The sequence below is a fragment of the Equus quagga genome, chromosome 10 (genome assembly GCF_021613505.1).
Source record: "Equus quagga isolate Etosha38 chromosome 10, UCLA_HA_Equagga_1.0, whole genome shotgun sequence".
In the NCBI taxonomy this organism is placed as follows: domain Eukaryota; kingdom Metazoa; phylum Chordata; class Mammalia; order Perissodactyla; family Equidae; genus Equus; species Equus quagga.
In genome coordinates this window covers 67,130,787-67,153,122 of record NC_060276.1, presented here as the reverse complement: position 1 = coordinate 67,153,122, position 22,336 = coordinate 67,130,787, and positions in this window count along the sequence as shown.

Sequence of the window (22,336 nt, the reverse complement as noted above, 5' to 3'; positions counted from 1 at the left end):
GCAGTCTGTCCCTAAGGCTCCTGAACAATCAAGTAGGCCTCTTTCTCAGAAATACTGGGGTTGTGTTTCAGTCTGCTATCTTTGAAGTGCCCTGGGGGTGGCAGTCTGCCGTGAATTGTCTCTTTGATTGATACAGTCCCATGGGAATCAGGAACACAAGCCCCCCTGGCCTCTAGAGCTAAATGATCAAGTGGTATCCCCTGGACAGCAGCCACAAAAAGCAGGGTGCCAGACATAAAAACCCAGGCACCAGACACATGTAAAAGCTCCCATCAGGAAAATACTTGTACTCTGAAGCATGGAAGAGGAAGAGCATGATGATGGCACCTGCTGAGAAAAGAAACAAAAAAGGTCTAGAGTGAAAAAAAATAGTGCCCACTGGCTTTAGCAAGGCAGAGGGAGAGCATTAAAATGGTGTCTGCTGGCCTCGGTCCTTGGGAAGTATGTCAATTGTCTCCTGCTCCTCTAGCCAATGCTTTCGGATTAGCAATAAACGTCTTTCACATAAAGTCTTGGCATTTTTCAAATGGCTGCTGTACTGGAACCTGGGGTGGGTGAATCCTTACACAAGCCCTTTAAGAGTCATTTCTCAGCCCCCTATACCCCTTTGGGTCTCATTGACCTGCACCCTGTCGGTTTTCAAAGCCAGATGCTTTAGGGGCTCATCTCTGAAGTGCATGTCTTAAAAGTCGGGTGCTCAAGGCAGGGTACAAACCCTTTGCTCCTCAGGGAGAAGTTCCAAGTTTGTGAGTTCTTTCCCAATAGTGGGATATTGTGGCAGGCTTGACATTTATGGTGAGGTTGTACCTCAACCTCTCCTACTCACTTTGGTGTGACATGATGTGAAGGAGCTCCTCACCTAGTTTTCAGGTCATTTTCAGAGGAAGTTGTTCCATATTTAGCTATAAATTTGATGTGTCCATGGAAGGAAACAAGTTCAGGATATTCCTACATCACCATCTTGAGCTACCTCTTCCCATTTCATTTGATCTTTTAATTTGCATCTTCTCTCTTTTGTTCTTTGTCAGTCTAGCTAAAATTTTGTCAATAATATTGATATTTTCTTTTTTTTTTTTAAAGTTGGCACCTGCGCTAACATCTGTTGCCAAACTTTTTTTTCCTTCTTCTTCTCCCCAAAGCTCCCTGGCACATAGTTGTATATTCTAGTTGTGAGTGCTTCCAGTTGTGCTATGTGGGACACTGCCTCAACATGACCTGGTGAGCAGTGCCATGTCTGCACCCAGGATCTGAACTGGCAAAACCCTGGGCAGCTGAAGCAGAGCACATGAACTTAACCACTCAGCCATGGGGTCGGCCCCTGATATTTTCAAAGAACAACTTTTGTTTTCCTTGATTTTCTTTGTTTTAAAATTCTGTATTTTGCTTATCTCTGCTCTAATATTTATTATTTCTTTTCTTCTGCTAGCTTTAGATTTTGTTTGGTCTTCTTTTTCTAGTTCTTTGAGGTGGAAATGGAAGTTATTGATTTGAAATCTTTCTTCTTTTTTAATTTAGGCATTTTATAGCTATGAATTTTCCCCTTACAACTGCTTTTGCTGCAACCCATAAGTTTTGGTATGTTGTGTTTTCATAATCTTTACCTCTATCTATTTTCTAATTTCCCTTGTGATTTCTTCTCTGACTATTGATTTTTTAAGAGTGTCTTGTTTGATTTCCACATATTTATGAATTTTCCAGTTTTCCTTCTGTTATTGGTTTCTAACTTTATCTTGTTCTTTTAACAGTTTTCCCCTAATATATTTCCTTCTCCTTGAATTTTACTATAAACAGAAAGAAGAAACTGTGCCACACTTTCAACACTTTACTTGTAAATATCATCAGCTAAAATCCAAATCATCATTTAAAATTTCTTTTTACAGAACACAATAGCTTCAGAACACAATTCAGCTTTCTGTCACTATATAATAAGGAACCACTTGCATCCAATTGCCATAACATGTTGCTCATCTCCCTCTGAGTGTTCACTAAAAGTCCCTTTAACATCCATAGTTCTAGTAACAGTCTATTCATGACAATTCAGGTATACTCTAAGATGACATGTTTTTCTATACCATGCTCCAACTTCTTTCTGAGTTCTCACTAACAGCGTCATTAGCATCCATTTTTCTCCTAATAGTCTATTCAAGACAATCTAGACTTTTTCCAACATTCTTCTCAAAATTATTTCAGACTAATACCAAAATCACTTTTACACTTGTAATTATTTTTTACAGCAGCACCCACTTCCAGGTACCAAAATCTTATTAGTTTTCTATTAAAACTAAATACCATTAGTTTTAGTTTTCAGAAACATATTACTTTCTATTAAGCTAGTACCATTAAAATCATATTAGTTATCTATTGATATTGTAGCAAATTACCAGAAATTTTGTGACCAAAAACCACACAAATTTATTTGTCTTACTATGCTGATCATCAGAAATCTGAAATGAGCTTCATTGTACTAAAATCAGGGTGTCATCAGGATTTCACTCCTTCTGGACGCTTCAGAGGAGACTCTTTCTTGTCTTTTCCATCTTCTACATGCTGCTTGCATTTTTTGGCTTATGGCCTTTTCCTCCATGTTCAAAGTCAAGAACTACATCACTCTGACTTCTACTATCATTTCTCATGTCTTTTTCTTACTCTGACTCTCTTCCTCCATCTTAAAAGTACTTTTATGCTTACATTGGGTTCACCTGGATAATGCAGCTTAATCTCACAATCTCAAGATCTCTAACTTAATAACATTTTCAAATTTATTTTTGCCATGTAAGATAACATACTCACAGGATCCAGGGATTGGGATATGGGCATCTTTAATAGGGGAGTTTTTTCTGCCTACCACACAGCCTTTTATCTCAGAACTTAGAAAACAAACCCAAACATTTAGAATTAAAGAATAATACAGAATAGAAATAAATAAAATAGAAACAGATCCACAATAGAGACAATAAGCCAAGCCAATTTTGTTTATTTGAAGAGATTGATGAAAGAAAAAGTAAATAAAATACTAATTACCAAAATCATGATTGAAGAAGTGGACACTCCTACAGAGTATACATTTATTAAAAATATAATAGAATACTATAAGTAGATGTATGCAGTTAAAAACATCTTAGGTTAAATGGATGAATTTATTGAAAAAATAACAAGAGAAATGATAGTAATCTGAATATTCTTTGAAGGAATTGAATTCATTGTTGTACTTCATACCATTACAAAAAAATTCAAATCCAGGTGCCCTAAGTGAAGTCTTCCAAGTATTTAAAGAAGTGATATCTTTATTTAATAACTATACAAAATATTTCAGAAAATATATATCAAACATTTCCCAACTTGTTTTATAAAACCACCATAACTCTAATATGGAAACATGACTAAGTTATCATACAAAAAGAACATTGCAAGCCTACGTAGATCTTGAAGATAGATGAAAAATCCTAAACAAAATAAAAGCTAAAAATATGCAGAAATGTATGAAAAATACTGTACTTTATAATCCAATGGTATTCAGTTCATAAATGCAAGATTGCTTTAACATTCAAAAATAAATGTAAATCACGAAGGGGAAAAAGAGACAAAGAAAATGTATTTTATAAAATTCAATACAGATGCATAATTTTTAAAAATTATTTTCTTGAAATGATAATGGTTAAAAACATTGCATAATTTCTGGTGTACATCATTCACCACGTTCTGTATAGACTGTGTAATACTCACCACCAGTAGTCTAACTTTTATACATCTCCATACATATGTGCCCCTTTACCCCCTTTCACCCACCCCTCAGCCCCCTTCCCTTCTGGTAACCATTAATCTGTTATCTTTATCGATGTGTTTATCTTCCACATATGAGTGAAATCATGCAGTATTTATCTTTCTCTGTTTGGCTTATTTTGCTTAACATCATACCCACAAGGTCCATCCATGTTGTTGCAAATGGGATGATTTTGTCATTTTTATGGCTCAATACTATTCCCTTAAATATGTACATCACACCTTCTTTATCCAGTCATTAGTTGATGTGCACTTGGGTTGCTTCTACATCTTGGCTATTGTGCATAGTTCTACAAGAAATATAAGGGTGCATAGATCTCTTTGTATTGTTGATTTCATGTTCTTTGGATAAATACCAAGTAGTGGAATAGCTGGATCATATGGTGTTTCTATTTTTCATTTTTTGAGAAATCTCCAAACTGTTTTTCATAGTGGCCGCACCAGTTTGCATTCCTACTAGCAGTGTACAGGGGTTCCCTTTCCTCCACATCCTCTCCAACACTTGTTATTTTTTGTCTTGGTAATTATAGTCATTCTGACAAGTGTAAGGTGATATCTCATAGTAGTTTTTATTTGCATTTCCCTAATGAGTAATGATGTTGAACATCTTTTCATGTGTCTTTTGGCCATCTGTATATCTTCTTCGGAAAAATGTCTGCTCACATCCTCTGCCCATTTTTTGATCAGGTTTTTTGTTTTTTTGTTGTTGAGTTGTATGAGTTCTTTGTATATTTTGGAAATTAACCCCTTGTCTGATATATGACTTACAAATGTTTTCTCCCAGTTGGTGGGTTGTCTTTTCATTTTGTTCATGGTTTCCTTTGGCTTGCAGAAGCTTTTTAGTCTGATATAGTCCCATTTGTTAACTTTATGTTTTGTTACCCTTGCCTGAGTAGAGATGGTATTTGAAAAGGTGCTGCTAAGACTGATGTCCAAGACTGTAGTGCCTATATTATCTTCTAGGAGTTTTATGGTTTTAGGTCTTAAATTCAAGTCTTTAATCCATTTTGAGTTATTTTTTGTGTATGGTGCAAGATAATGGCCTATTTTCATTCTTTTGCAAGTGGCTGTCCAGTTTTCCCAACACCATTTATTGAAGAGACTTTCCTTTCTCCATTGTATGTTCTTGGCTCCTTTGTCAAAGATTAACTGTGCATAGATCTGTGGGTTTATTTCTGGGCTTTCAATTAATTTCCATTGATATGTGTGTCTTTTTTGTTCCAGTACCATACTGTTTTGATTACTATAGCTTCGTAGCATATTTTGAAGTCAGAGACTGAGATGCCTTCAGCTTTGTTCTTCTTTTCTCAGGATTTCATGGCTATTTGAGATCTTGTTCCATAAAAATTTTAGGATTCTTTGTTCTATTTCCATAAAGAATGTCACTGGGATTGTGATTGTAACTGCATTGAAACTGTAGATTGCTTTAAGTATTATTGATATTTTAATTATGTTTATTCTTCCAATCTATGAGTATGGAATATTTTTCCATTTCTTTATGTTTTCTTCGATTTCTTTCAATAATGTCTCATAGTTTTCAGTGTATAGGTCTTTCACATTTTTGGTTAAATTTATTCCTAGGTATTTTATTCTTTTCATTGCAATTGTAAATGGGATTGTATTCTTGACCTCGCTTTCTGTTAGTTCATTATTACTGTATAGCAATGCAACTAATTTTTGTAAGTTGACTTTGTACACTACACCTTTGCTGTAGTTGTTGATTATTTCTAGTAGTTTTCTGATGAATTGTTTAGAGTTTTCTACATATAGGATCATGTCATCTGCCAACAGTGAGTGTTTCACTTCTTGCTTCTCAATTTGGGTTCCTTTCATTTCTTTTTCTTGCCTAATAACTCTGGCCAAAACCTCCAGTACTCTGTTGGATAACAGTGGCAAGAGCGGGCATATTTGTCTTGTTGCTGTTCTCAGTGGGATGGTTTTTAGTTTTTCACCATTAAGTATGATGTTGGCTAAGGGTTTATCATACATGACCTTTATTATGTTGAGGTAATTTCCTTCTATATCCATTTTATTCAGAGTTTTAATAATAAATGGATGTTGGATCTTATCAAAAGCTTTCTCTGCATCTATTGAGATGATTATGTGATTTTTATCCCTCATTTGGTTAATATGGCGTATCACATTGATTGATTTGTGGATGTTGAATCATCCCTGCATCCCTAGTATAAATCTCACTTGATCATGGTGTATGAGGCTTTTAATGTATTACTGTATTTAGTTTCCCAATATTTTGTTGAAGATGTTTGCATCTATGATCATGAAAGATATCAGCCTGTGATTTGTCTTCTTTGTGCTGTCCTTGCCTGGTTTTGGTATTAGGGTAATGTTGGCCTCATAGAATGAGTTAGAAACTGTTCCATCTTCTTCAAATTTTTGTTAGAGTTTGAGAAACATAAGTATTAAATCTTCTTTGAATGTTTGGTAGTATCCTCTGGAGAAGACATCTGATCCTGGGCTTTTTTTTCTTTTCTTTTCTTTTCTTTTCTTTCTTTTTTTTTTTTTTTTTTTTGCATGGGAAGGTTCACCCTAAGCTAACATCTGTTGCCAGTCTGCCTCCTTTTTTCTCCCTCCCCCTACAAAAGCCCTGGTATGGAATTGTGTATAGGTATAAATTTGGCTAGTTCTTCTATGTGAGCTGCCACCACAGTGTGGCTACTGACAGAAGAGTGGTATGGTTCCATGCCTGGGTACCTGACCTGGGTGGCCAAAGCAGAGCATGCAGAACATTAACCACTAGACCATCACAGCTGCCTCTGGGCTTTTGATTTGGGGGAGGTTTTTCACTACTTTTTTTATCTCTTTCCTTGTGATTGGTCTACTCAGATTCTCTGTTTCTTCTTGATCTAGTTTTGGGAGGTTGTATGAGTCTAAGAATTTATCCATTTCTTCTAGGTTGTCCAATATATTTTTGATAGCATTCTCTTATAATCCTTCATAGATCTGCAGTATCTGTTGTAATTTCTCCTCTTTCATTACTAATTTTATTTATTTGAGCCTTTTCTCTTTTTCTCTTAGTGAGTTTGGCTAAGGGTTTATCAATTTTGTTTATCTTCTCAAAGAGCCAGCTTTTAGTTTCAGTGATCCTTTCTACTGTTTTTTAGTCTATTTCATTTATTTCTGCTCTAATTTTATTGTTTCCCTCCTTCTGCTGACTTTGGGCTTTGTTTGTTATTCTTTTTCTAGTTCTATCAGGTAAAGTTTAAGATTACTTGTTTGAGATTTTTCTTGTTTGTTGAGGTGGGCATATATTGCTATGAATTTCCTTCTTATAACTGCTTTTGCTGCACCCCATAAGAGTTGGTATTTTCATTTTCCTTTGTCATCAGGTATCATTCAATTTCTCTTTTGATTTCTTCATTGATGCAATGGTTGTTCAGTGGCATGTTTTTTAGTCTCCAAATATTTGTGACTTTCCTAGCATTTTTCTTCTGGTTGATTTCTAGCTTCATAGCATTGTGGTTAGAAAAGATACTTGATATGATTTCAATCTTAAATTTATTGAAATTTACCTTGTTTCCCAACATTTTATCTATTTTTGAGAATGTTCAATGTGCATTCAAGCAGAATGTATATTCTGCTGTTTTGGGATGGAATGCTCTCTATATATCTACTAAGTCCATCTGATCAAGTGTTTCACTTAAATCCACTATTTCCTTGTTGACTTTCTGTCTGGATGATCTATCCGTTGATGTAAGTGGGGTGTTGAGGTCCCCTACTATTATTGCATTGCTGTCAATTTCTCCATTTAGGTCTGTTAGTAGTTGCTTTATATACTTTGGTGCTCCTGTTTTAGGTGCATATATAGTCATAAGTGTTAAGTCCTTGGTGCAAAGTCCCTTTTAGTGGAATGTCCCTTTATCATTATATACTGTCCCTCATTGTCTCTCACTGTCGTTTTTATCTTGAAGTCTGCTTTTCTGATAAAAGTATAGCAACATCTCCTTTCTTTTATTTGCCATTTACTTGGAATATCATCTTCTATCACTTCACTCTGTGCCTACAGTTGTCTTTAGAGTTTTGTTTCCTGGAGGCAGCATATTGTTGGGTCTTGATTTTTAATCGAACCAGCTGCTCTGGGTATTTTTATTGGAAAATTCAATCTCCTTACATTTAGAGTGATTACTGATATATGAGGGCTTAATACTGCCATTTTGTCTCATTTTCTGATTATTCTATATTTCCATTGTTTCTCTTCTTTTGTACTTCTGACTGCGATTTCATTTTGGTGGTTTTCTACATTTTTATGTATTGTGGCTCTGCTCTTTTTGTTTAGTAGTTATCATGAGGTTTGTATTAAAAATCTCGTAGATAAGACAGTCCATTTCCTGATAGTTTCTGATCTCCATTAAACTCAGCAGGTTCCATCCCTCTCCTCTTCCCTTTCTGAGTTATTGCTGTCACAAATTATTGTGTTTTATGTTATGAATTTGTGACTAAGTTGTAGTGTTTACATTTACTTTTTATGCCTTCTTTTCCTTTATCTTTTAAGTTATAATTATTTGCTACCCTGTTGTGAGAGCTGCATTTTTCTAATTTTGTCTGTCTATCTCCATGCTCAAAGCTTTGTAAGCCTTTACCTTTTTGTTTCAGTTAGGAGAGCATTCTTGATCATTTCTTGTCAGGGAGGTCTAGTGGCCATAAACTCCCTCAACTTTTGTTTACCTGGGAAACCTTTTATTTCTCCATCATATCTGAAGGACAGTTTCGCTGGATAGAGTATTCTTGGCAGAAAAGTTTTGTCTTTCAGTATTTTGAATATATCATTCCATTCTCTCCTAGCCTGTAATGTTTCTGTGGAGAAATCTGCTGAAAGCCTGATAGGAGTTCCTTTGTAGGTTATTTTCTTCTGTCTTGCTGCCCTTAATATTTTTTCTTTGTCATTGACTTCTGCCAGTTCTACTATTATATGCCTTGGAGGTCTTTTAGAATCAGCATCATTAGGAGTTCTATTGACTTCATGTATTTGTAATTCCAGTTTCTTCCCCAGGTTTGGGAGGTTCTCAGCTATTATTTCTTTGAACAAGCTCTCTGCTCCTTTCTCCCCCTCTTCTCCCTCTTGAGTACCTATAATCCTCATGTTTCTTTTCCTAAATGAGTCAGATCTTTCTTGAAGAATTCCTTCATTTTTAAAAATCTTAGTTCTCTCATCTCCACTTGAAGGATGTCTATATTTCTATCCTCTAAATCACTAATTCTTTCCTCCATTATGTCACCTCTATTTTTTAAGGATTCTAGATATTTTCTATCTCATTAATTGTGTTCTTAATATCCAGAATTCTGCCTGGATTTTTTTTATAGGTTCAACCTCTTTGGTGAAATATTCCTTCTTTTCATTAATTTTATTCCTGAGCTCAATTAACTATCTTTCTGAGTTTTCTTGTAACTCTGCATTTCTTTATGACACCTCTTTTTAATTCTCTGTCATTTAGATTGTAAATTTCTGTGACTTCAAGGTTGGATTCTGGAGACTTGTCATTTTCCTTCTGCTCTTAATTGTTGCTACAGTTTCTCACGGTGTTTGATGAAATAATCCTTTGCCAGCACATTTGTGGTAGTATCAAGTCACAGATTCCAGTTTCTACCACTGGGGGATTCCTGATCCCACAGCATCTGCTGGAAGTTGTGGGGGTATAGTGGGCAGTCCTACCAGTCAGGAAAGTACTTGTGGGCACATTCAGGGCTGCCATCATCTCTTCTTACAGTCATGCTGAGGCATGTTCCCTCTTGTTGGGCCACAGTGGTACTATGGGTGCTCCCACCAGGCATGAAAGCATTCACACACATGCATAGATCTGCCACCACCTCTGCTTATGATCATGCCAGCTACTGTGCTTTGTGGGTGTGGTTTCTCCATGGGGTCTGAGCCTGAGCCACTCATTGGGACTGCTTGGCACAGTGGGCTCTCCTGCCAGCTGAGAAAACATTCATGCACAGGCCCAGCAGGGTTGTCTCTGCCTCTTCTTACGGTCATGCCAATGCACATTCCCATTTGTGGGACCACAGCAGCACTGTGGGTACTCCCTGCTGGTAAAGCATTTGCATTCACACATAGGGCTGCCAAGTAAGGGTCAGGGAGTGCTCACCTAGCTCCACTACTTCCTGGAGTCCCAGTCCATCCACCTTCAGAGGTATACATTTGCGGGTCTCTCAGGCATCCTGTTGTGCCATGTGTGTACCTTCCAATGGTCAGTGAATAGCTATTTAGTTGTAGTTCAAAGGAGGAAGCATAAAGGGAACAATTCACTCCACCATGTTGCCAACATCCCTCTGCATAATCTTTTTTTTTAACCATAGACAATTTGGAGTAGAAAGGAATTCCATTAATAGAAGAGTATATTCAAAAAACATACAGATAACAGTAATTTAATGGGGATATACTGAATAGATTCTCTTGGATCCTAGGATAAGAAATGGATGTCCATCATCACACATTAATTCATTATTGCAATAGAGGTCTTAGGCAATGCAATAAGCAGTAAAAAGTAATAAAACATATAATTATTATAAAGGAAAACAAAAAAGTTGTTATTATCCAGAGCAGGCAAAATTGTCTACATGTAAAGTCCAAAATAATCTATGAACAACTTATGCAAATTCATGTCAACTTAGTAACAACCTTGTTCCACAGTGTACAAAAATTAATTTCATGTTCATATTCATACATTAAAAAGTAAACTAAATTTAAAATTATACTTCGGTTCTAGCAAGAAAGGAGTAGCCCCTATCTTCCCTAGTCCTCTCTCTTACAACTCAAAAACACAGACATTACAAAACATAAAATGACCTTGAAAGGTGGAAAAAGGGTGGGGGACTATTTAGGTAGCTTGAAACTTTAGGAACGTGGTCAGTTCCCTATGTTTTCATTTTTCCTTTCATTTACTGGATGGGGCACTGCAAAAACCTACAACTCAGAAATATCAACAGGCACAGAAACAAAATGGTGTTAATGGGTCTCAACGTGTTACTGAACTTTCACTCTCTGCTTAGTGGTAGTAGAGGGTGCCTTGATTCACCCACCTGGATGATGTCAGTGGGGCCAAGCAAGGAGTTGTGCTTCCAGACCCACACAGCATAAGTAAAGCAGAATGAACTATGAGGGACAGGGTTAGTCAGTGCTTTGCTTTCCACACTCATGTATCAGTGGGTTCCACTAGGGAGCTGAACTTCTAGCCCCCCATGACAGCAATGGGGTGCTACTGGTTGACTTATTGCTTTCCAACCTTTAATGCAGTAGGGCCCAGTGAGGAGCTAAACTCTTGCTTACATCCAGAAGCAACAGGCAGTGTAAATTAGAAGTCTGCTATTGCAAAGGTAGTACCAGTGGGTCCCAGCAGGGAGCTGAACTTACCTCCCCACCAACAGCAAAGAAGTAACACTAGTTGCCACACTGCTTTCCCAATGCCTGGTTTTAGCAGGGCACAATGGAAAGCTCAACCTCTACTCTGATCATTGACAACAGGTGGTGTGAGGTGGTACTAGTAGGCAGTACACATCTCTCCTTCAGTGTCAGTGGAACCCAGTGGGGAACAGAACATCCACCCTGATCTAGTAGTAATGAGGTAGCAAAGAGGCAGAAATGAGCTAGTGTAAAGCACTTGAATTGATGTTCGACTTTTGCAGGAGTGGTATCAATAAGGTCTAGTAAGAAGTTCAACTTCCACCCTCATGTGAAAGCAATGAGGTGGTGTGATGAGGGGCTATTTGACACTTTGCTTTTCTACAATCGTGATGTCAGTAGAGACCAGCATAAAGATGAGATTCACCTTCACCTGCCCATAAAGAGGTGGTATGAGGCAATGCAAGATGATGCTAGACAGCATGCTGCTTTCCCCTTCCATGATGTCAGTAGAAGCATCAAGATGCTATTTTGCACTTCCTTACAGTGGCACCAAGGCAGAAGGAGGTGATGTGAGGTGGCACTAGTTGGCACTAAGTATTCCACTCAACTTGTGTCAGCAAAAAACAGTGAGGAGATACATTTTCATCCCCAGTTAGCAATAGTGGATGAAACAAGGCAGTAGGAAGCTATGCTAGTTAACACTGTGCTTTCCCCCAACTCTGTTGTCAGTGGTACCTATCAGGGAGCTAAACTTCTATTTCCATGAGGCAGTAATAAAGCAGCACCAATCAGTGATCTGATGTTACCAAGGGAGTGTAAGTAGGGCTGAAAAGAAAGCTGAAATTTCATCCCTACTCACCAGCAAAAATGCGATGTGAGTCAGTGCTCCACATTTGCAAGAGTGGTGTCAGCGGGGCAGAATCTGGAGTTGAACATCCATCCCCATTTGGACATGCATGTTACAGCTAAAATAGGGTGATTTCATGAGAAAAAATATTAAATAGGGACTAGAGTCACACAAAAATGAAATGAAAAATGTCTAGGGTACAATAAAAAATTCACACAGTATACTAAAACCAAAAAAAATCACAGTTGACATGAGAAAAGACAATAGACACCAAAACTAGTTCATTCACATGAAAAAATTTCTGATGATGTCAAATCATCCATAAAATAACTTCTCCAACAAGCTATTATGAATGCTTTTGAAATAAATGAAAAAATTGAAAATATCAGCAAAGAAACATAAGATATAAAAAGAACCAAAGGAAGTTACACAAATGAAGAAGACAAGTCACTGAATGGTGTAAAAAATACGTTGGAGACAACAGATGAAAGAATCAGCAAGCTCAAAGAAAGATCAATAGATTACCCAATCTGAACAACATGCAGAAAATAAACCAGAAATAAAAAGAGACACAGGGACAGTGGAAAAATAACAAAATACACAACATTCATGTAATAAGGATCCACAAGGAGAGAAGAAAGATTGTGGGGCTGAAAAATATTTGAACAAATAATCTCTAAAACTTTCCCAAATTTGGTCACAGGCATACAAAATTTCACAAAATGAGCAAATCCAAAATAAGAGAAATCCAAAGAAAACAACGTCAAGACACACAATAATCAAACTTATAAAAACTAAAGACAAAGAAAATCTCTTGAAAACAACTAGAAAGAAATGATACAGTACCTACAGGGAAACAATTAGAAAGGTAACAGATTTCTCACCTGAAATTATGGAGGCGAGAAGAAACTGGCAAAATATTTTGTAAGTGGATAAAAAAATTTATATAGGCTGCATTAGGCCACAAAAGTAACCTGAACAAATTTAAATGAATTGAGATTATAAATAGCATGTTCGCTGACAATAATGGAATCAATATACAAATAACAATTATAACAGTAAAACCTCAAAAACTTTTGAAATAAACACCACACTTCTAAATAATCACAGGTAAATAGGAAGTCTCAAAGGAAATTTAAAAATCATGTGAAATTCAATAAAAAAGAACATACAACAGGACTTCTGTGCAGTGAAGCTAAAGTAACACTGAAGGTAAATTTATTGTACTAAGTGCTTACATTAGAAAAGAGTGGCAGCAAGAGAAGCAGAAATGAACAAGGAAACTAGAAAACAATAAGTTGGCATTAGTAAGTTCTTATTTAGCAATAATCACTCTAAATTTAAATGAATTGTATTCTCCAATCAAAAGGCATGGAGTGGCTGGATGGATTTTTAAAAAAGACCCAAGAATACGTTGATTATAGGAGAGTCATTTCAGTTTTAAAGATACGCATAAGGTCAAAGTGAAAGGATGGAAAAAATATTCCATGCAAGTGAAAACAAAAAGTAAGCAGGGGTAGCTATACTTATATCAGATAAAATAGACTTTAAGCCAAAAACTGTAAAAGAGTCAAAAAAGGTTATTATATAATGATAAGCAGATCATCAAAAGATATAGCAACCTCGAATAACAATTTAGCAAACCTAATTCAACAGCACATTAAAAGAATCATACACCATGATCAAGCAGTATTTATCCCAGTGATGCGAGGATGGTTCAAAATACACAAATTAATAAATGTGATCCACCACATTAACAAAGCGAAAGATAAAAATCATATGATCATCTCAATAAATGTAGAAACAAACTGATAAAATTCAACATCTTTTTGTGATAAAAACTCTCAGAAAATAAGGTATAGAAGGAAAGTACCTCAACATAATAAATGCCATATATGACAATCCTACAGCTAACATCTTATTAAATGGTGAAAAGCTGAAAGCTTTTCCTCTAAGACCAGGAACAAAACAAGGATGCCCACTTTCACCACTTCTGTTCAACATAGTACTAAAAGTCCTAGCCAGAGCAATTGGGTAAGAAAAAAATATAAAAGGAATCCAAACCAGAAAATAAGATGTAAATTTTTCTCTGTTTACAGAGCATATATCATATATAGAAAACTCTAAAGATTCCACCAAAAAACTAGTAGAACTAATAAACGAATTCAGTAAAGTTGCAGGATAAAAAGTTAATATACAAAAATCAGTTATGTTCTTATAAATTAACAATAAGCTGTCTGAAAAAGAAATTAAGAAAACAATCACATTTACAATAGCATCAAAAAGAATAAATGAGGAATAAATTTAATCAAGGAGGTGGAAGATCTATACACTGAAAACTATAAAACATTAATGAAAGAAACTGAAGAAAACACAAAAAAATAGAAAGATATTCTGTGTTCACGTATTGGAAGAATAAATATTGTTAAAATGTTCATACTACCCAAAATGATCTACAGATTCAGTGCAGTCTGTATCAAAAATCAATGGCATTTTTCACAAAAATAGACAAAACAATCCTAAAATTTGTATGGAAACACGAAAGACACTGAAAAGCTAAATCAATCTTGAACAGAAAGACCAAAGCTGGAGGCATCACACTTCTTGATTTTGAACTATATTACAAAGCTATAGTAATCAAAACAGTAGTATTGGCGACAAAACAGACACATAGAAGAAAAATTCTGTTTTTTCTACTTCTATTCTATTATTCTATTTTTCAGAAGAAAAAATAGGGAGAAAGCTCCTTGACATTGGTGTTGGCAATGATCTTTTGAATTTCACACCAATAGTAAAGGCAATAAAAGCAAAAATAAACAAGTGGAACTACAACAAACAAAATTTTCTGCACAGCACAAGAAACCATCAACAAAGTGAAAAGGCAACCCATGGAATGGGAGAAAATATTTGCAAACCATATACCTAATAAAGGGTTATTATCTAAACTATATAAGGAATCCATACAACTCAGTAGTAAAACAACATATAACCTAATTAAAAAATGGGTAAAGGATCTGAATAGACATTTCCCAAAGAAGAAATACAAATGGCAAATAGGCACATGAAAATATACTCAATATCAGTAATCATCAAGGAAATGCAAAACAAAACCACAGTAAGATATAAACTCACATCTGTTAAGATGTCTATTATCAAAAGATCGATAACTAATGGTGGTGAAGATGTGGAGAAAAGGGAACCATTGGACACTGTTGGTCAGAGTGTTAACTGCTGCAGCTGTTATGGAAAAGAGTATGGAGGTTCCTAAAGAAAATAGAACAACCTATGATGCAATAATCCCACTTCTGGGTATATATCCAAAGGAAAAATATCACTATCTTGAAAAGATATATGCACTCCCATGTTTATTGCAGCAGTATTCACAACAGCTAAGATATGGAAACAATTTGTCTGTCAAGGGGTGAATGGATAAAGAAGATGTGATGTATACATATTAAGTGCAATATTATTCAGCCTTAAAGAAGGAAATCCTGCCATTGTGACAACATGGATGAAACTGGAGGGCATTATGCTAACTGAAATAAACCAGCCAGAGAAAGACAAATACTGAGTGGCATGGAATGTAAAAAAAAAACAAAAATTTCAAACTAATAGAATCAGAGAGTAGAATAGTGGTTGCCAGGGGCTGGGGTGAGGTGCAGGAAATGGAGAGAGGTTTTTAAAAGGGTACAACTTTTCATTTATAAGATGAATAAGTTCTGAGGATATAATGTATAGCATAGTGACTATACTTGATAACATTGTTTTGTGTAATTAAAATTTGCTAAGAGAGTATATTTTAGCATTCTCACCAAAAAAGAAAAAAGTAACTATGTATGATAATGTATGTGTTAATGATTTCATTGAGGGAATCCTTTCACAACGTATACATATATCAAATCATATCATTGCATTGTACACTTTAAATATACTACAATTTTATTTGTCAATTATACCTTAATAAAGCTGGGGAAATTTTTTTAAAGAAGATATCACAATCATAAATATATTGGAGTACCTAAATACATTAAGCAAATACTAACAGATATAAAGAGAGAAATAGACCATACACTAACAGTAGGTGACTTCAATACTCCACTTTCAGAAATGGATAGAGCATCCAGACAGAAAATCAACAAGTAAACATTGGATGTGAACAATACTTTAGACCAGATGGACCTAACAGACACATGCAGATCATTCTATCTAAGAGCAACAGAATAAACATTCTTCTCAAGTGTACACAGAACATTCTCCAGGATAGATTATATTATAGGTCACAAAACAAGTCTTACCAAATTTAAGAACGTTAAAATCATACCAAGTATCTTTTCTGACCACAATGGATAAAACTAGAAATCAACAGGAGAAAAGCTGGAAAATTCACATCTATGTAGAAATTTAAAAATACACCCTAGAACAATCACTATATCAAAGAAAAAACTTTAAAAACATAAAAAATTATCTTCAAACAATTGAAAATGGAAACAAACTATATTAAAACTTATGAGATGTTGCAAAAGCAGTTCTAAGAGGGAAGTATAGAGCAATAAACACAATTAAGAAAAAAGAATTGTATAAAATAAACAACCTAACTTTACACCTCAAGGAACTAGAAAAAGAACAAATTAAGTCCAAAACTAGAAAAACAAAGGAAATAACAAAAACCAGAGCAGAAATAAATGAAACAGAGACCAGAAAAACAATAGAAAAGACCAACAAAACTAAGAAAGCTCTTTTGAAAGGATAAACACAATTGAAAACTTTTAGTTAGACTAAGTGAAAAAAAAAGAAGACCCAAATAAAATCAGAAACGAAAGAAGAGATATTACATGAAATATTGACAAAGACAGACAATATTCTAGGGCATAAAACGTGTCAATAAATTTAAAGGAATAAAATCATACAGTTTGTTCATTGACCACAATAAAATTAAATTAGAAATCAATCACACAAAGATTGGAAAATCAAGGGTTGGCCCAGTGGCGCAGCGGTTAAGTTTGCACACTCTGCTGCTCGGCAGCCCCGGGTTCACCGGTTCGGATCCCGGGTGCGGACATGGCACCGCTTGGCAAGCCATGCTGTGGCAGGCATCTCATGTATAAAGCAGAGGAAGATGGGCATGGATGTTAGCTCAGGGCCAGTCTTCCTCAGCAAAAAGAGGAGGATTGGCAGTGGTTAGCTCAGGCCTAACCTTCCTCAAAAAAAAAAAAAAAAGATCGGAAAATCTCTCAAATTTTGAAAATAAATAAAATGTTTCTAAATAACCCATGGGTCAAAGAAGAAATAAAAATCTAAATTGGAAAACATTTTGAGCTCAATTAAAATGAAAATACAATATATTTTTTAAATGATATGCAGCAATGAATAAAGGAGAATTTAAAGCACTACACACTTACTTTAGAAAAGATCTCAAAATATTAACATTAATTTCAACCTTTAAATAACTCTAAAAAAATAAGAATAAATTAAGCTTAAAATAAGAAGAAAGAAAACATTAAAGATGAGCAGACCCAAGATGGTGGAAGAGGAGACCCCAGCCTCTGTCCTCCCACAAAGATTAATAATTAGACAATTATTCACAAATAAAAATAGTTCTGAGAGAGCTCAGGAGTCCACTTGAAAAGTTTCAACAACACGATAGAACAAAAAACCTGAGAATAACTACACAAAAAAGGTAGAAAGAACAGCTTCATTTTATCTGCATCATCCCACTCCCTGGACTGGCACTGCTCAGTGCCACGAGGGAACTCCCTAGCTTGAAAGAGTTCCCCTCACCAGGAAAGGGAATGTGGGATGAGTGACCACCTTCCCCAACCTTTTGGGAATCTACACAAAGGACCCACTTTGGTTTCCTTCCACCCAGAAACCAGTAAAGCTGAGACATCTTGAGACAGCTAGGAACAAGGTAGAAGGGCAGGGCCTAACAATATTAACCAAGGAGCAGGAGTGACCACAGTTCCCAGTGGCCTGCTTTGCAGAGTACTCTAGCAGCCTTCACTGATGAGGACCACAACAGCCTTTGCAGATGCTTCAGACACCCTCAGATTTCACCAATTAGGACCTCATTGTGGACCCCAGCAGCTTTGACTGCTGAAGAAACCAATAGCCAGCACAATCACCATGGATCTCCTGAAGATTTCACTACTGAGGTTTTCTCCCCACAGGTTTTTATATTTGTAGATGCCAGCCATCTGAGTCCTTCCCTGCTCCCTCACTCTCCCCTCCTACCAGAGCCCAGGATCCACACCAGCACCCAGCCCCAGCCTCTGCAGCTGCACATGTGCAAGATATCAGTCTATATCCTTCCAGGTAACTCCCATCATTGTGTGTGTGCTGCTGGCTAGCCCCTGTAGCTGTGCACCTGCACATCACTGACCTGATTCCTGTCACCAGCTGCAACTGTAGTGCATGTACCCAGGGCAAGCCCCAGCAGCCACAGGAGTACATGCCAATATTCAAGGCCGCTGCAGCTGCCTATGGGCCTGGACCCTACCCTAATTCTTGTCACTGGCCTGTATCAGTGGGCTTGCCTGCAGCTAGCCTCTGCAGCTGTGCAGCAACATGCTGCTGGTCCAACATGTGTCACTTGTTACCACTGTTACGTACACGCCTAGAGTGGTCAGGCACAGGAGTATACAAAGACAGCAAAGATCCCACAGATGCTCATGGTCCTGGATCTGGCCATGAATCTTGTCACTGGCCTGCACTACTAGGCTCACCTGAAGCTGTGCACCTGCACTCCACTGGCCTGATTCATGTCACCTGCTTCCACTTCTATGCATGTGCCCATGGCAAGACATTGCAGCCACAGGAGTACACTCTGACAGCCAAGGCCCCGACAACTGCTTGGGCCTGGATCCAGCCCAGACTCCTGTCATTGGCCTGAACCACTGAGCTCAGTGTTAACTAGCCCCTGCAGCTTTGCAACTGTACCTCACTGGCCTGACCCTTGTCAACAATCTCCACTGCCATGCATATACACATGGCAAGACTCTGCAGCTTCAGGAGTGCACACTGACAACCAGGGCCCCCACAGCTGCTAGTGCACCCACAGTTGGCCTCAGCCCCTGCTAGTGGCTATAGCCCTTGATCCTGTGTATGTGTCTACAGTCAGCCTCTGCCACTATACAGCTGAGCATGTGCACACCATTGGCTCTGGTCACTACTGCTGCTTGCTTTGGTGTCCGGATACTGGACCTGAAGGTGCCACTGAGGACCCAAACAGCTCTTTTAGCCACTGCAAACTCCCCAAAGCTCTCCCCAAGGATGATGCAATTGTTGATGTCATGGACCCTAGTGGCCCTGAGCCAAGGAGAAATCATGCCCCCTCCCAGACCCAAAGATGCCACATGCCCCCACACTTGGCATCCTCCAGCACTAGACCAGAGGTCACGGCATGCTTCACAGATGAAGTTATTTCCTTATCAAAGTCAGTTCATATGTCTGGAAAAGGTGACTGCTTCTTCAAATGGGCAGACACACACACAAGGCTACAGGGATCAGGAAGAATCAGGGAAACGTGACACCAACAAAGGGACAAAGTAAGCTTCTAATAACTGACTCCAAAGAAATGGAGATACACAAGTTGTCTGAAAAAAATTCTAAATAATTTTTCTAAATATGCCCAAAGAACTACAAGAAAACACAGCTAAATAATTTAATGAAATCAGGAAAACAATACTTGGACAAAATGAGTTTAACAAAGAGAAAACATCAAAAAGTACCAGGGGCTGGCGCAGTGGCATAGTGGTTAAGTTTGTGTGCTCTGTTTCAACAGCCTGGAGTTTGCAGGTTTAAATCACAGGCACAGACCTACACACTGCTCATCAAGCCATGCTGGGGAGCATCCCATATACAAAATAGAGGAGGATTGGCACAGAAGTTAGCTCACTGACAATCTTTCTCAAGCAAAAAGAGGAAGATTGGCAACAGAGTTAGTTCAGAGCCAGTCTTCCTCACCAAAAAAGAGAAAAAATAGGACCAAATAGAAATTTTGGAGGTGAAGAATACAATGACTGAAGTGAAGAATTTAATAGAGAGCTATAACAGCAAACTGGACCAACAGTCTAAATCAGAATGTTGAACGAATCAGTGAACAGATTTTTGAAATTATACAGTCAGAGGAGCAAAAAGAAGAAAGAATGAAGAGGAATGAAGAAAGCCTATGGGATTTATGGAACACTGTAAGGGAAATAATTTAATCTTTATTGGAGTCTCAGAGGGATAATGTAGTAGTAAGCTTATTTAAAGAAATACTGTCTGAGAACTTCCCAAATCTTGGGAGAGATTTGGAAATTTAAATTCATGAAGCTCTTAGGTCCCCAAACAAATTTGACTCAAAAAGATCTTTTCCATGACACATTATAATAAAACAGTCAAAAATCAAAGACAAAGAAAGAATCTAAGGGCAGGAAGAGAAAAGAAGCTTGTCACTAACAAGATAAACCCCATAATGGGCTTAGTGGATTTCTAAGGAGAAACATAACAGGTCAGAAGAGAGTGAGATGATACATTCGAAGTGTTCAAAGAAAGAAAAAGTTAACCAAGAATACTTTATCTGGCAAAGCTGTCCTTCATAAATGAAGGTGAGATAATGACTTTTCTAGACAAAGAAAAGCTGAGGGATTCATCACCACTAGACCTACCTTAAAGTAAATACTGAAAGGAGTTCATCAAGCTGAAATGAAAAAATGATAATTAGTAACATGAACACAGAAACCACACTGGTAAAGGTAAATTCATATTAACATTCACAATACCATAATATTATAACCATGGTGCATAAATCACTTTTATCACTAGTGTAAAAGTTAAAAGGTGATAGTATTAAAAATAAATATAACTACCATAACTGTTAATGGTTGCACAATATAAAATATGTGAAGTGTGACAACAGAATAAAATGTGGGGGGACTAGATGTCAAAGTGTAGAGCTATTCTATGCAATTGAAGGTAAGATATCAGCTTAAAATAGACTGTCATATCTATTAGATGTTTTAAGTTATCTTCATAATAACCACAAAAAAACCTATATTAGATGCACAAAAGACAAAAAGTAAATAATTAAAGTTTACCACTACAAAAATAAATCACAAAAGAATACAGCAAGAGAGGAAGAAAGTAATTAAGAAATTTTAAAAAAGAAAACAATTATTAAAATGGCAATACTAAGTCTTTACCTGTTGATAATTACTTTAAATGTAAATGGATTTAATTGTCCACTCAAAAGACACATAGCGGCTAAATGAATAAAAACACAAGATCCGGTGATATGCTGCCTCATAAAGAGACTCACTTTAGATTTAAGAACACATATAGACTGAAAATGAAGGGATAGAAAAAGATATTCCATGCAAATGGCAACCAAAGAGAGCAGAAGTGGCTTTACTTTTATTAGATAAAATGAACTTTAAAATCAGTCACAAGAGACAAAGAAAGTCACTATAGAGTGAGAAAGTGGTATATTTATCAAGAGGATAAAACATTTTTAAATATATATGTACCTAACATTGGAGCACTTAAATATTTAGAGAAAATATTAACAGAACTGCAGGGAGAAATAGACAGCAACATAATAATAGTATGGAGCTTCAGTATCCCACATTCAACATGGAATAGGTCATCCAGACAGAAAATCAATAATAAAACATTGGACTGGCACTTTACTTTAGAATAAATGGACCTAACAAACATGTACAGAACTTTCCACCCAACTGCAACATAACACACATTCTTCTCAAGCATATACAGAACATTCTCTGAGATAGATTATATGTTGAGCCACAAAGCAAGTCTTGAATATAAGAAGACTGAAATCATATTAAGTACCTTTTCCAACCACAATTGTATGAAAGAGGAGTCAACAACTGGAGGAAAACTAGAAAATTCACAAATACATAAAAAATTAAATAACATGCTCCTGAACAATCAATGGATCAAAGAAGAAGTCAAAAGAAAAATTAGAAAGTATCTTGAACCAAATGGAAATGAAAACATAACATACCAAATCTTATAGGATGCATCAAAAGTAGTTCTAAGAGGGAAATATATAGTGATAAATTCCTACATTAAGAAAAAAGACACATCTCAAATAAACAACCTAATTTTACACCTAAAGGAATTAGAAGAAGAAGAAACTAAGCTCAAAATTAGCAGAAGAAAGGAAATAGCAAAGATTCAAGCAGAAATAAATAAAACAGGGAGTAGAAACACAATAGAAAAGATCAATGAAACTAAGAGTTGGTTTTTCAAAAAATAAAATTGACAAAACTTTAGCTAGCCTAATCAAGGATGAGAGAGAGAACTTGAATAAAGATAATTGTAAGTGAAAGAGGAGACATTACAAC